Source organism: Sturnus vulgaris, chromosome 1 (genome assembly GCF_052056855.1).
Source record: "Sturnus vulgaris isolate bStuVul1 chromosome 1, bStuVul1.hap1, whole genome shotgun sequence".
Taxonomy (NCBI): Eukaryota; Metazoa; Chordata; class Aves; order Passeriformes; family Sturnidae; genus Sturnus; species Sturnus vulgaris.
Window position 1 is genome coordinate 35,533,023 of NC_142243.1, and position 14,378 is coordinate 35,547,400.

Consider the following 14,378-nt stretch of genomic DNA (forward strand, 5'->3'; position numbering starts at 1 on the left):
TACTATATTTGGAAAGATTAAATACTTAGTTATTTCTCTCTATTTACTTTGCCAAACTCCTTTAAAGAAGGCTTTTATTTAATTTGATAATAAGCCTCCTAAAAATAAGTGTATGTCCACCTTTGTACCTGGTGTAATGTGAAATAAGGTTGGTTATAGATTTGTTTGTCATATGTAGTGTTGACTGTAAGGCAGACCATTACATTAGACTAACTGCCCTCTTGTAATGGTTCATTTAACATGTACCATAAGATTTTTTAAAATTATTATTAATTTTGAACAATTTAACCAATATCAATTTTTCATTAGGGAACTACTTCATCCTCCTACTCTTGGAGGCATTTCTATATCTTTGTAAGGTTTTCTACTTAGAAATTCAAAGGTAGACAATTCTTCAAGGCTTAAAATTTTTTTACTGTGTGTTCTTCTGAACACAAGTCCCAGTCCATAAATATAGTTGTCCTGGAGATTTTCTTTTCCCTCTTCCACCACTTGAAGTTAACACTGTACACCAGGCTACATAGTGAGTTTGTATTTTCAGCTCAGAGTAAATTTATCCTTTCTGTTTCTTTACAGACTCTTCTTTTCAAAGTTATCCTTAAGGGATCACTTAGTAGAGCTTTAATGTTACAAGCTTTGTTCCAAGCAGAATTTACACACCTAAAAAGCAAACTGTAAATGTAAAAGTTCTGTTAAGTCTGATGGGTAACTTCAGAGGCTAGAATAAGTGGAGCATTTAGAACATGAACTACATGTTCTACTTTTTATCATTTCACTCACATTGCTCACAAGTTCTTCTTTGTCTTCTCAAGTACCTCCCTTAGAGTCCCTTGGGTTTTTCTGAAGGCATATCTAGAGATCATAGAAACTTGTGAGTGCAGAAGATGTCAGCATTCCTAGATTAATTGCCCATTGCTCTCAGGTACAGAGCTGTATTTTGGATTTAGGATGAGAATAATGCTGATAAGACGCTGATGTTCTTAACTTGTTGTTAAGTAGTGCTTAGTCTAAGTCAAAGGACTTTTCAGTGTCTCTGCTCTGCCAGTGTGGAGGTGCACAAGAAGCTGGAAGGGAGCACGGCCAGAACGGCTGATCCAAACCGGCCAAGGGGATATTCCATTCCACACAACATCGTGGTCAGTGTATAAACCGGGGGGAGTTGGCTGTGAGAGGCTGATGGCTGCTCAGGGACAGGCTGGGCATCAGTCAACAGGTGGTGACCAATTGAATTGTGCATCACTTGTCTGTCTTGGGTTTTATTCCTCTCTTTTTTTTTTTCATTTCCCTTTTGATCATTATCATCATCCTCATCACTGTCATCATCCTCATCATCCTCCTCATTCTATTTAATTTCAGTTATTAAACTGTTCTTATCTCAACCCACAATTTTTTTCTTCTGATTCTCCACTTTGTCTCACCAGGGGAGGGAAGCAGGAAGTGAGCAACCAACTGCAAGGTACTTAGGTGGTGGATGGATTTAAACCAGGGCAGTAGATGTCTTCTGCTCCATGAGGGAGAAGTCTGTGCTGCTGCAACTGCACTGCTATGGGCAATTCAGTCCCCGGGCTACTGGTAAACATGACAATCATACTCCTTAGTGCTGGGCAGACCTGTCTTTTGTGCATATGTAGTTAACCATACTGTAAATCAAATCTCTCCATCTAAAATAAGAGCTGTTTAAAATAATTACGTATTTGGAATACGTGGCTATTTGGTATTTTCCATTTACTAAATTACTGCCCACAGATGAGTGTGTCCATGATCTGAAGGAGTTGTCTGTTAATTGGGAGATCATAAAATTAGGAAGCAGTAGAATGAAGTTCGTTTATATATGATATAAAAATAGCATTAAAATATGCATTTTAATGTGTAGCATGACATTTTTTTCCTGATGGAGATAATAGTGAAAATAGTGATATTTATTAGTGAAAATGGTGATATTAGTGAAATACACAGAATTTTAATGTTGAATTTGCAGTTTACTTCTTCAGATAAATGTAAAATCTTCATACACTGATGCTTCTTTCTTATCCTTTATGTGTACAATTTGCTGCATTTTGAAACTTGTATTTATCATAAAACTGAATGCATACTAAAATAGACCAGAATGTATCTGCATTCATTCATCACTGCAATATTTTCTTGTGCAGCTCCACACATCCCTTTCTACCTCTAATGCCATAAGACCTTGCTTTACCATTTATTCACCCTTAGTATCTGATCTTTGTCTCATAAATCATTTTGACAATGAGCTAAATCCAAAATATATTCTATATTAACATGGAATTATGTTTTGCCTCTTGGGGGCTGTTGAAAAGTACATAAAAATAGACAGATTTTAATTTTGTCATTTCAGTTGCTTTCTTTCCTGTGACCTTTCTCACCACGGCTCTTACTTATTTTCCTAAATGGCTTATTGTTGTATCACTTGATTCCCAGGTTTATTTTTCTACATCTGTGCTAATTTTCATTTGCTTCTTGGTTCTTTCAGCCCTTCCAAGGCTTTTCCTGGCTATTCGTACTGACATGCATGTTTTGACTTCCTTAAATTTGTGCATGTTGGCAAGTCACTTCATTTGAAAGAATTATATGTATTTCTTCATTTGCTCATGTATTCAAAAGCAAAATGCTTCTCTTCACTCTTGACACCAACTCACATGTGGTTTGCTTAAAAATTTGTTTCAAAGCAAAATTTAAAAAAAAGCTTCACCAACCAAAGTTTTAAGCACAGCGTATGTATAATTATAATCGGAACAACTGTTAATGCAATGTTTTTCAACCCGTAGGAGTGAGTCCTCTTTCAAGCAATTTCTTTGACATAAATTAAAACAGAAATTTAATTCTTATTGCAGTAATGATTTACTGCAAGGATTCCAACAGAGATTAAAAATGCTTCTGATGTTCTGAATTAATATAGCTACTATACTCCTACACAGAGTAGAATGTTCATATATATATGTCTCCATGCTTGCATTTTGCAAATTCTTTGCAGCAGCTGAGCTTCTGTACTTCTGATGTAGAATTTGTTTGATTGCTGGGGCAAATTGCTTGCTCCTTCTCTCTTCACTTCTGAAATACAGATATCATTTCTATTTGCAGTACTGTAAGAATTTATGTTAGTAAACCAAGGGTAAATGTTTATCTATTGGCCTGATAATCATCTAATTTATACCAATTGAATTCCATTGAAAATTACTAGTCTGCATACTTGAATATTTTTTAATTCCTTGAAAAAAAAACCCCTATTTCTGTAGTTCTTAGAAAATCCAACAGATTAAATTAAGATTTAGTAAGTGATTAAGAGTAATAGCAATTTACTGTATTTTGCTTTTTCTGGTGGTATCTATTAGTTTACTTCTATTGCTGTTGTATCAGGCGGTGCCTTGAGGAGCTGGAAGAGAGGCTACACACAGAGTTAAGGAGAATAAAATGGGTATTTATTGTGAGGCCTACAAAGGCCTACAAAAGCCACACCCCAGCAATATAAGTGCCACAGTCAGTCGTGGCCCCTGCCTGGATGGCTCCAAGATGGAAGCAAAGGAGGGAGTTGGTCACAAAATCTTCCACTTTATAGGTTCTGGTTAATTTGCATGAACCCACCCTCCACCTTTCCATGTAGTTTTTCCTTAGGGCCTGAAGTTTGGAGAAACTGTCCTTGAGTTCTTAACTAGAGTAGGACTGTTTTGTCTTCATCACCCTAGCACATCAGAAAAGCACATCCAAGGAGAATAGGAAAACTTAAAACTAAAGGCATCATTTCCCCCTTTAGAGGCTTGACAAGGCCTTTACCTTGTCGAGTCTCTATTCTAAATATTACTAACAAGTATTTAATTACAGATAAGTGACCAATAATAATAAATACCTAATATTAGATAAATACATACTAGTAAATACATACTTAATAATAAACGTAAACATAAACCTAATAATAATAAACATCTAACAAGAGTAATATCTTACACTACCAAATGTTATATAAAAGAAAAAGTAATTAGACCCAGAAGAAAAATTATCATTTCCACCAGTCTTTGTTGCTACAATTGTTCAGAAGCAGAAGCTTTCTTAATTCTGGAGTAGTGAATCCAGGGTCCTCTGCCGGCAACTTTGACTAGAGTGAAGGTAGTCAGCAGGACTTTAAATTGTCCTTTCCACTTGGCTTGCAGAGGATCACTGTCCCACCACTTCACATAGACCCAGTCTCCAGACTGGAATGGATGTGCAGGGGTGTCCAGTCCTGTGGGTCTGGATAGCACGATGTAACTCTGAAGCTTTTGGAACTTCTGCAAAGTGAAACTTAGAGCCATTAAATAACACTATAAATCACGTTTTCTCTTCATGTGAATTAATTTCACCTGGAATATATGGGGTTTTACATGGTCTACCATATATTAACTTTTGCTTCAATCAAACAATGAAACATATTTGCCCGGAGAGGTTGTGGAGTCTCCATCTGTGGAGATGGTCAAAGTCCAGTTGAATGCAGTTCTGGACAATCTGTTCTAGGTGACCTTACTTGAGCAAGTTGGTTCAGACCAACTGCAGGCTGTTTGGCCTGTCCTCCCCTCCTGGATGGCCCTCTGGTAACAGAGAAGTCATCCCTTTCATCAAGGTCTGGCATGGTGTGTCTCCACCGCTCAACACCTACTGGGTTGCAGCCAACAGTGGAGCCATAAGATCTTCCTGGTGGCAAACACAGAGGCCAACCCAGTCTTGTCCCTGATTATTTCATGAGGGTCTTGGCCAGCCCTGCTCCTTTCACCTAGTTATCAAAGCAGAGCTTCACCTGCCTCATCCAGCAACAAGTGCCTACCAAAGCACACAAATTTGCATTAACAGTGTAACTACAATGGGGTGCAGCAGCTCATTGAAAATGCCAGTGGCCATGGGGAACCAGCCAAAAGCAACTTCCCACCAGTGGCGTTCTCCTGCCCCCCTAATTTGTTCTATTCCCTGTTTATAACTTTACCAGCGTGGTGTACTGTTATTAGGATCTTTTTAGCTTTGGCCTTGGCATTTTCCAGCAGCTGCTGCAGATTTGCATGCTCTGACATTTCTTCTACAAGTGTTTGTGTTTATACACAAAAACCATGGTCTCTAATTGTAGTTACATTACAAATACACATATTTAAGTTACCAAACACAGTCTGGTTACAAGCTTCAAGCCTCCAATTCTCCTTCTCCCCGACAATGGTTTTGGTGAGTTAGGCATGTAAAGGAATTGATGTTTCTCCAATTTGAATACCAAAGTTCAGAAGAAAAACAGTTTTCCTTACCCCAGTTACCCCAATAACATGTACAGTGTCGTGACTCAGTTTCCCTTCTAAGGTATTTAACATAGAATATGCTGCTTCACAATCTACACGAATTACTTGATGGCAACTTTTCCCAGCTTAGTTATAATCAAGGGCTCTGCTGGGGGAATAGCCCTTGGTTGCCATCACTCAGAGCCTGAGCCACTTGAGGTTTGTACTACTGAGAGTTGGGGAACTGAGGATTTTTCTTTTAACACTGGACAATCCTTTTTCCAATGTCCCCACTTTCTACAGTATGCACACTGGTCCTTCTCCGTAGGGGAGGTTTTTCTGGGTGACTTTTCCTGAGTTGCCTTCTTACTGGGTTGGGATTTAACTCTTTCAGTTGAACCTCTATCTCGAAACACTTTCCAGGCAACCTCTAGCAGTCTCTCCATATCTCGGACCCCCTCTATCTTCTGCAGCTTCCTTCTTATATCATTTGAAGCCTGACCCATAAACAACAAAACCAAATGTGCTTTACCATCAGCTGATTCAGGGTCTAGGTCAGTATATTTGATGGCAGTTTCTCTTAACCTGTTCAAAAAATCAGATGGTGATTCGTCATAATTTTGTCTTACCTCATAAAGCTTTGACCAATTTATAGCTTTAGGTACTCCATGTTTTAACCCATATACTACAAGATTTTGATATCATTTTAGCCTCACCATATGTTTGGGTATATTTGGATCCCACCCAGGATTCTCAAGGGGAAATATCTGAGTGACAGTATCTTGAAGCAATCCACTGGCTATGTTCCCCTCCACGGAGGTTGTGATGGCTTTATTAACCATCTGTCTCTCAGTGGGGTCGAGTAATGTATCTAACATGGAGTTTAAGTCTGCCCAGTCAGGGTTTTGTGAGTTAATAGCCTGTTCCACCAATTTTACCACTTTATTTGGGTTCTCTTTATATTTTCCCACAGTAGTTTTCCACTGTTCTAGCTCTATAAGGGAGTATGGTACTTTCACGTATACTGGCCCCTGATTACCAACTGCCTGTCGTAAAGGGGCTTGCAAAACTGGTTCTCTGTCTCTCTCCCTTTTTGATCTAGTGCGGTGAGCAATTGGGCTACGCTCTCTCAGGACCTTTTTTGCTATCTTTCCCCTTCTCCGTCTGTTTAAGGCAGCAATAATCTCGTCCATTTCCTCATCCTCCTCTTCCTCCTCCGACTCATTTGAGTAAGAGCTGTCTGTCTCCATAGTAGCCAAGAGTCGATCTCGGCTGGTCCCAGTCCTAGAAAGCATCATACAACACCTGTTGCGATTCCACTGCCGGGCTGTGTGTCTGCGATCTTTGGTGATGTCACCTTCCGAGGCAGCTTCTTGACCTCCGGCGTTGCCGTGGCACCTCACAGGCCTGAGAACGGAGGGGGCACCGCTCCCCCCATGGGAGGTTCCCTCTCCGCCTTCCCTGTAAAAGGCCCTGCCCCCCAGCCTCTCCCCTCGGGAGGGTGCCGGAGGCTGCACACACCGGCTATCTCCTCCCCCCTTCCTCTCCCCTCGGCCTGCTGCCGGAGGTGGCGGCGGGGGCAGTGTCCATTGCTGCCCCGGCCCGCCTTCCTCCTCCTCCTTCACTGACCGGGGCCCCGCCTGAGCTGTGGCTCCCCTGGCCCCCCTTTGCGGCAGTGCCGGAGGAGGGGCCGTGCCCTGGCCTGAACCTGCGGCCCGGCCCGAGCCCCCGCCCAGCGCGGCCCGGAGCGAGCCTGTCCTCATGGCAGGAGCAACCAGATCTGTCTCCGCCTCCTCTGGGTTTTTATATATACTACTGAAAGGTAGCGCTTTCTTTTTATCTTTTAAGACTAATATATGTTCTTTCTTTTTATCTTGGTCCTGCTCACATGCTAATACCATAAAAAGTCGGGCATACTCTAATTCTTCAAAGAACCTATCTCCGCGTATTCGGGATATTAAACTTGATATTAATTTTCGATCTAAACTCCCAACTTTAGGCCACGTTTCTCCATTATCTAGTTCATATGTTGGCCAGATTTTCTCTGAGAGTCTGGTAAGTTTAGGTTTTGAAAGTATAGACTCTTCCCCGATTAGATTCGCCCACTTTTTCAATATTAACCCCAAGGGGCTATCTCTCGGAATACTACCATTATCATGTTCACCAGAAAATACACAACCCATTCTGATGCCCAAAATAAAGAGTAAGAGACACAAACAGAGACTCGGGGTAGAACTCACAACTCTCAGAGTCACAGCGCAAATGCTACGCCACCTTCTGGCTCCAGATGCTGCAGTTTAAACCTGCTCTTTAAGAAGAGGGATAAAGAGCAAAACAATTCCACTTGGAACTCAAAGGTTCCCCAAACAAATTTACAATTTACAAAACTATAATCCACAAACCCTCCTAGCACCTAACCCAGATGCTAAACAGAATACCCTTTTATTCGGTCACTCACATGCCTCTGTCTTGGCTCTGATACCTCTGGATCTCTGCTGGGCCTTTCCGGGGCTGCTGGCAGAACTTCACTCCAGGGGGTTTTCCAGGTGCCTTCCCTGTCCCATCTGGAGTGCCAGCTGTGATGCCTTGAGGAGCTGGAAGAGAGGCTACACACAGAGTTAAGGAGAATAAAATGGGTATTTATTGTGAGGCCTACAAAGGCCTACAAAAGCCACACCCCAGCAATATAAGTGCCACAGTCAGTCGTGGCCCCTGCCTGGATGGCTCCAAGATGGAAGCAAAGGAGGGAGTTGGTCACAAAATCTTCCACTTTATAGGTTCTGGTTAATTTGCATGAACCCACCCTCCACCTTTCCATGTAGTTTTTGCTTAGGGCCTGAAGTTTGGAGAAACTGTCCTTGAGTTCATAACTAGAGTAGGATTGTTTTGTCTTCATCACCCTAGCACATCAGAAAAGCACATCCAAGGAGAATAGGAAAACTTAAAACTAAAGGCATCACAGGAAAGCACCACTGTTTCGTAGTGCAAATATATAGTAAAAGTATTGTCTTTTGCAAAAAAGATTGAAATTTCAGCATTGGTTCAGAGTTCCAGCAGTCAAAGCAGGAAGATTTTAAAATATAGTATGAGAATAAATCTGTAACATCTATCTTAAAGTGTAGAGTAATATCAGACAATATAGCCAAACTGCAGCACACCTGAAAATGTAAATAATTCTTATTAATCTCTTATAGTACTGAAAATTCCTGAAGCTAGTCATACTACAAATAGATAATTGTTTACTATATCCCAACTGACCTGCTACTCTCTTTTGCTTGGGCAATCAAAGATGGATCTCTGCTTTGTTCAAGGAAATATAATTTGTATAATTATAACTCTTGGCATAACTGGATAACCTAAAACTCTATAATCCATTTCTCATCCTAATGGATGTGTCCTAAAAGATGTTTGTGTTGCTGTAACTCAGCCTAATGTTATAACAATATTTTGTAATTCTTTAGTACCTTTAGTTGTCTTAAGCTTGCAAATATTGTTGAAAGAACATTACAAGTATTGCAAAGTTGCACAAAAATTACACAAAGCTTTGCTCATGTTGTAACAGCAATTGCCTTAAGCCATCTAAGGTGTGTGCACTGTGATATAATTTTTAATATTTTGGTTGTTAATTCAGCCCTCTGTTTTCACTGAGTGTACATCAGTCTGTCAGTCAGCTTGCTTTTGAGGATCAGTTTGTACCCTAACTATGGAAACAATCTTACACCTTTCAGAAATCTCAACGGTGTCACCTCAGGTTCGCAATTTCAAACCTTCCACATCCCAAGTGTCCCAGAACAACCAGCCCTGATGTTGACTGATACACAAATTAACAGTGAAAAGGATACACACAACAAGTTGAAATAAGGCATCACAGACAATCCTGGCATTTTAAACATTGTAAAATACCTTTTTCTTTTGTATTGAAGATATTTTACTTTTTTAAAATGTTCCATTGTCTGGCTTTATCCATGCATATTGAATAAAAACAAATGCCATTGCTGATATCTACAGAGGCCATCAGCAAAGCAGTAACTTCTTTGCTAATTGTAGAAACTTCTGCTCACTCAAGCTGACAATCTTGAACCCATTTTCTTTGTTAGCAGAATGGTAATCATCCATTAGATTGGCCATTTCTATCCTTGTTTCAAAGAGAGTTGATAACCGTCGGGCAACAGAGACCTCAGCAGTTTTGTCTCACCTTAAAATCCCGATTTTCCTTACTTTTTCTTCCTCAGTCCCAGAGCTCACTGCCTGTCCTCCTGCAGGGATGGTGCAGGATGGATAACCTCCATTCTGTTCTTCAACTCTTGTGCTAAGTCAGCATCCCAGCTGCTTGCCTGAAACCCAGTGAGTCATTTTCAGCATCACCATCTACTCCCTTTTCTTCTCCCAAATCTGCAGATATATTTATGCTGCACACCGCAGTGCAGTGGTTTCATCAATCACCTACTTAGCCGTGTATATGCACAGGTATTGCAAATATCCCAGCGGCAGCAGCACGGAGCTCAGACAGCTTAATTTTTCTTGCCAAGCTGGTCCTCTTCTGCTGCCCGGTTATGCATTTGGCTGCACCTGTTTAAAGTATCCTGAAAGAATATGTGTGTGCAGTGCTGTGATGACAATCACCGTCAATGATTTTGTGCCTCACAGAGATTTTTTGGTCTAGAAAACAGTATATTTGTAGTTGGCAGCCAATACATGCTTTAAAACCAAATGCTTGTTTAATGAAGGGAAACGCTGTGTGTGTCTTTTGATATTCTGTAACTGAAGTCATCACTGCTTACAGTACATGGCAGGTTTTGAAAAACAAAGCTGCTGAGGCTTTTCCTTCCGTGCTATTGCCTACTGGAATTGCAGATATTATTGTCTACTGGAATTGCAGATATTATGAAGTTGTCCTTGGAGCAATTAGAGAAGTGGCACTAAAGGAAAAACCTTTGAATCTCTGCTTTACAATTCTGCACAAATCTAGCCCATAATTTTACATAGAAGAGTCTAAATGGTTCCACTAAGCCATACTGATAGTGACAAATATGCAAAGTTATGAGGAATTATTCCAAAAATTTCTGAAGTAAAAAAAATCTGGAGGTAAAATAAGATCACAGAGAAACACCAGCCTTTCACAAGAAAACTTAAAACTGAAGATAGCATGTCCAGAAACTAAGTAAATTAAAATTTAAGAAGTGCAAGACAGGAGGAGTGCCAAGAAAAGAGGGACTTTGATAGCTCGGAGGTAACTCAGTCTTTCAGTTTGGAAGTGAATATATCTGACATAAGACTGAGTTGCCCAGAGATTTCGACTAGAATAAGCAGCAGTATCATAATTAAAACATTGTGGTGATACCTGGATTTCCAAAATATGTTTCAGAGCTTTTTACAGCACTCTTCTACTAGTCACAGCTTCTGTTTTTCTTTGCATGCTGATACTGATAGGAAAGATGGGTGCTAATGCCTTTACAAACAATTCCATGAGTAAGAGTCTTTAGGAGAAATGGGTGATAATGTCTTTGAAATGGGTGATAATGTCTTTACCAACCTCAACACACACAAACTTGTTACGGAGCCCAGCCAGTGTGACTCCCGAACTTTAGGGTAATAGTCAAACGGGTCAGCACAAAGTCTATTGCAGGACCCACATAGGCTGGATTTCCAAATTTTGGAGAAATATGACATCTTCAAGAGGGCAGTATGTGACAGGTGATTCGGGTAAGCTGTACCTTTCTACTACCTAAGCCAGTAGGGAAAGGAAAGGACAACATGTGGGCGGGAGTTCAGGATAAAAGGAGACTGCTGGGTCCTCCAAAACCTCGAGAAAGAAGCCCCATGGGGGACTCCCAGTGGACACTCCTTTTATTCGAATAAAGTTGCAGGATTCCTCTGTCTCCTTTGCCGACATTGGCTTTTCATGGAATGATTTTCCACATATTACATGGTACATAGACCAGACATTAGTCTATACCTAATGCAGATCACACCACATATATTATCCCGTGATTTGCAGATTTATTATTCTTTATCTTGAAATTATTTTTTGTTGCCTTTACTCCCAATGAAAAGCTGTTCAGAGCCCCCAGAGATTAAAAGTATTTTTCTGATTGCTAGGTTAAATGTACTCGTAATCCATTTATACCATTTTACATTTCATATAAAAACCATTGTCCTTTAGACTGGGTCTCTTTCTCCAAAATGTCATTTACTAGCTGATTTCTGTATAGTCATTTTCCCTTTATTTTTGCAGACAAAGGTCACCTGCACTCTTTCAGTCACATGTCAGAGAGGGTGTCTGCACTTCTTTTTGTCAACCAAGTAGCTGTGGTCCAGTGTGAATTCATCTCTGCTGAAGAGTGCACAGAGGGTACACAGCATTTGAAATGAGAATTCATCATTTTAAAAATAGCAGTATTCGGGTATTTACCAGAAACACCTCTCTTTTACATTCTTTATGATATTTGCGTTTTCCACAGCTATGCACATTTTGCCTCATAGTTGGAGTGGCTGACGGTTTTCTGTGATTGTCTTTTTTTTTCCTTGTATTTCCAGCGCAGCTCATCGTGAAGATTGTTCTCGTTGGTTCCCAGCAGCATGACAGAGCATTTGCACTACAACGTTTCATTCCATTTTCTTATTCCGTTCATTAAGGTCAGCCAAACTTTCCCAGTCTGCCTCCTGGAGTTCAGTACCCTGTGTGTGCAGAAGCGCATTAGCCAAGGGAGGAACATTCACCTTGGCCCCCTCCAGCGCCCCTCAGGTGCTAAACACACAGTTTAGTGCATCATTTAACTTCATCCAAGGCTGGTTGGTGCCTATAAACTCTGGCAGCAAGGAGACTTATCTTTGCTATTCTTTAGCTACAATAGACATTTTTACCAATTTCTGTCTTTAACATTTAGAAAGAACATTTTCACATTGCGGAAATGTTCTTTATAAGCATAAGGGTAGAATTTCCGATTCTGAAATTATTTAAAATTATTTCTTTTTAACTACTACTATGAAGAAAAATTGTGCAAAGGAAAATATTTAATGGAAATGTTTAAATTCCTGTAATTGTGGAAAACATAGGGAACTTTTCTTTATCCTCCCAAGAAATCTGACTTTAACCGTATGATTAGGTGTCTGTAATAAAATGAAAAATTGCAGGATCAAAAGAGACATGTCCTGTTTCATATCCTATCCAAGGAGTATAGTATTTTAGACCTGATCTAAAATAACATAGGATGTAGCAATGAAATATTATAAAAATTCAGTAAGGTCAGTGCTTGATTATGCATTTGCATGTCGGTGCATCTCTTTTTAATATAGGCAGCTTGTCTCTTATTATCTAGAGTTATGTTATGAAATCTTGAAATTACAGTAAAGTCTGTAAAATGAACTTGGCTGCCTTGGTGCATTATATGTGACATGAAGGTAAAGGTCACCTTGTTTTCCAAGAAAAGATTTGAAACTGGCGTGACGTGATCAGTGAAAAATATTCAACTGATGCTCTCTAGGTTTATTCCCTCCTAAAAGCTGAAAAATACCGAAGTTGATAAAAACGAAATATTTTTTTCCTCCTAGCAACTGTTATTATACAGCACTCAAGCAATTCATAAAACCCCTGTGCTTAGAAAAGCTATCTCTTAATTCATTGAACATTACCAAACACATCCTTTTAGCTTTTATTTTCCCCCTTTACATCGTCACAGATCTGTATGCCCTGGTAGTTATTGCCATGTTTATTGATAAAAAAATCTCTAAATGACATCTAAACATGATATAAACAACACATAGGGGAAGAAATTACAGTAATTGACAGAACAGATGGACAGACAGCATTTTGATCTTCTAGTTACCTGCTGCCAAAGTCAATCCAAATAACATTATGAGGCATAAGGGAGTGAGAAAAGAAGTTCATCTGTTGGCTGAGCTAATGGAATCTCCTTTCCTGGTGATTTGCATTTCCCATCCATGTGGTCATGAACCTTCGTCCTCCTCCATATCTCCTCTCACCTCCCCTTCATTCTCTCTCCTCTCCCTTTGCAGTCACTGGGGACACGGATCACACATGGCTTGGCTGATTGGGAACTAGCCAGACTCTGGACTCGTGCTGAGTGGGGGCACTAATTAAGGTGCTCCTTGTTATTTGACTCTTCTATCCAGCTGCTGATTATCAGAAAATTTGCCAGAACTTACTGCATTTGAGATCTCTGTCCATCTGCCCGGTTGGGCTGAAATGGGCCAGTGGTTTCCATCATTACCAGGAGTCAGTGGAGATATAAAGTAGCCACAGAAGCCTTGTTCCCTTAGGATAGCCACTTAAAAATCACCTGGAAATGAAGTAACTTAAATTAAACATTTTGATTGTTTTAATTAAATAAATACATCACTGTGGGGATGGCTATGAAAGACAATTCCTCTCCAAAATTTTGACAAAACCAAGCAAAATAACCTGTTTTGGAAGTAGGTGTGGCAATTCCTAGTCCTGGACTTCTCGAATAAAAGTTTGGAGTTTGAAACCCAACCCCCCCGCTCCCCAACCCCCAGGAAATTTCTTGCATTTAGTCGGCAAGGACATCTCATCAGAGAATTATGCAGTCAAAAACATTCATTGTAGTTCTTATAGTTCAGCTGTCTATATTTCCACTGGAAAAATAGTTGTATCAATCCTACCCTTTTTAAACTTTCCTACTTTTCCTGTCATTTGCATTTATTTTCCTGTTGTCTTCAATTAACATATGCAGAACAATCTTCCATCCACCATGGGGCAGGCTGGGTCGTGGTATTTACTAATCTTACAGAAAAAAGCTCAGTACTGCAGTTTTCCTTCGTAGGCTCGAGACACATCGGGGGAATCGCTGCGGTGCTGCAGTTTGGGTGCTGGACAGAAGAGGGCGCCCTTCAGATGGCCTGAGACAAAAAAGGACCTCGGCTGTGGGCGCTGGAAGCAGCCGGAGGACGGCAGAGTCCCGGGGCATGACGAGAACTTTCCCAGCACGGCTGGAAAGTCGTGGCTGTGGAAGCCCAGGCTGGAGCAGCGCTCACTCGCACCCTCCCGGCTGGGTTAGAGTCGGTAAGTCAGGAGTGTCTCTGTATTCTTCAGAGAGAAATCAGAGCGCAAAGATTAAATTAAAGCCTTGGAATAGATGAAAGTGTGTTAAACCA

At 40.4% G+C, this 14,378-nt stretch overlaps 2 long non-coding RNA genes across 4 annotated transcripts in view; one reads left to right on the forward strand and one right to left on the reverse strand.

Annotated features, from left to right (window-relative positions):
- Nucleotides 1–14,378, forward strand: part of LOC148225147 (uncharacterized) — a 33,165-nt gene that overhangs the window by 3,840 nt on the left and 14,947 nt on the right. For 2 of the 3 annotated variants that reach the window (XR_015803243.1, XR_015803262.1), the window contains exons 1-2: nt 6,927–7,065; nt 14,048–14,286. This is a non-coding gene — a long non-coding RNA (uncharacterized LOC148225147). Of the gene's footprint in view, nt 1–6,926; nt 7,066–14,047; nt 14,287–14,378 lie in introns of those variants that run through there. The other variant, XR_015803251.1, reaches the window with a different exon arrangement.
- LOC148225148 (uncharacterized) lies at nt 3,416–6,837 on the reverse strand. Its single transcript, XR_015803242.1, has 2 exons — nt 6,549–6,837; nt 3,416–5,828 (listed from the first exon to the last, which is right to left on the reverse strand). It is a non-coding gene; the product is annotated as an uncharacterized LOC148225148 (long non-coding RNA).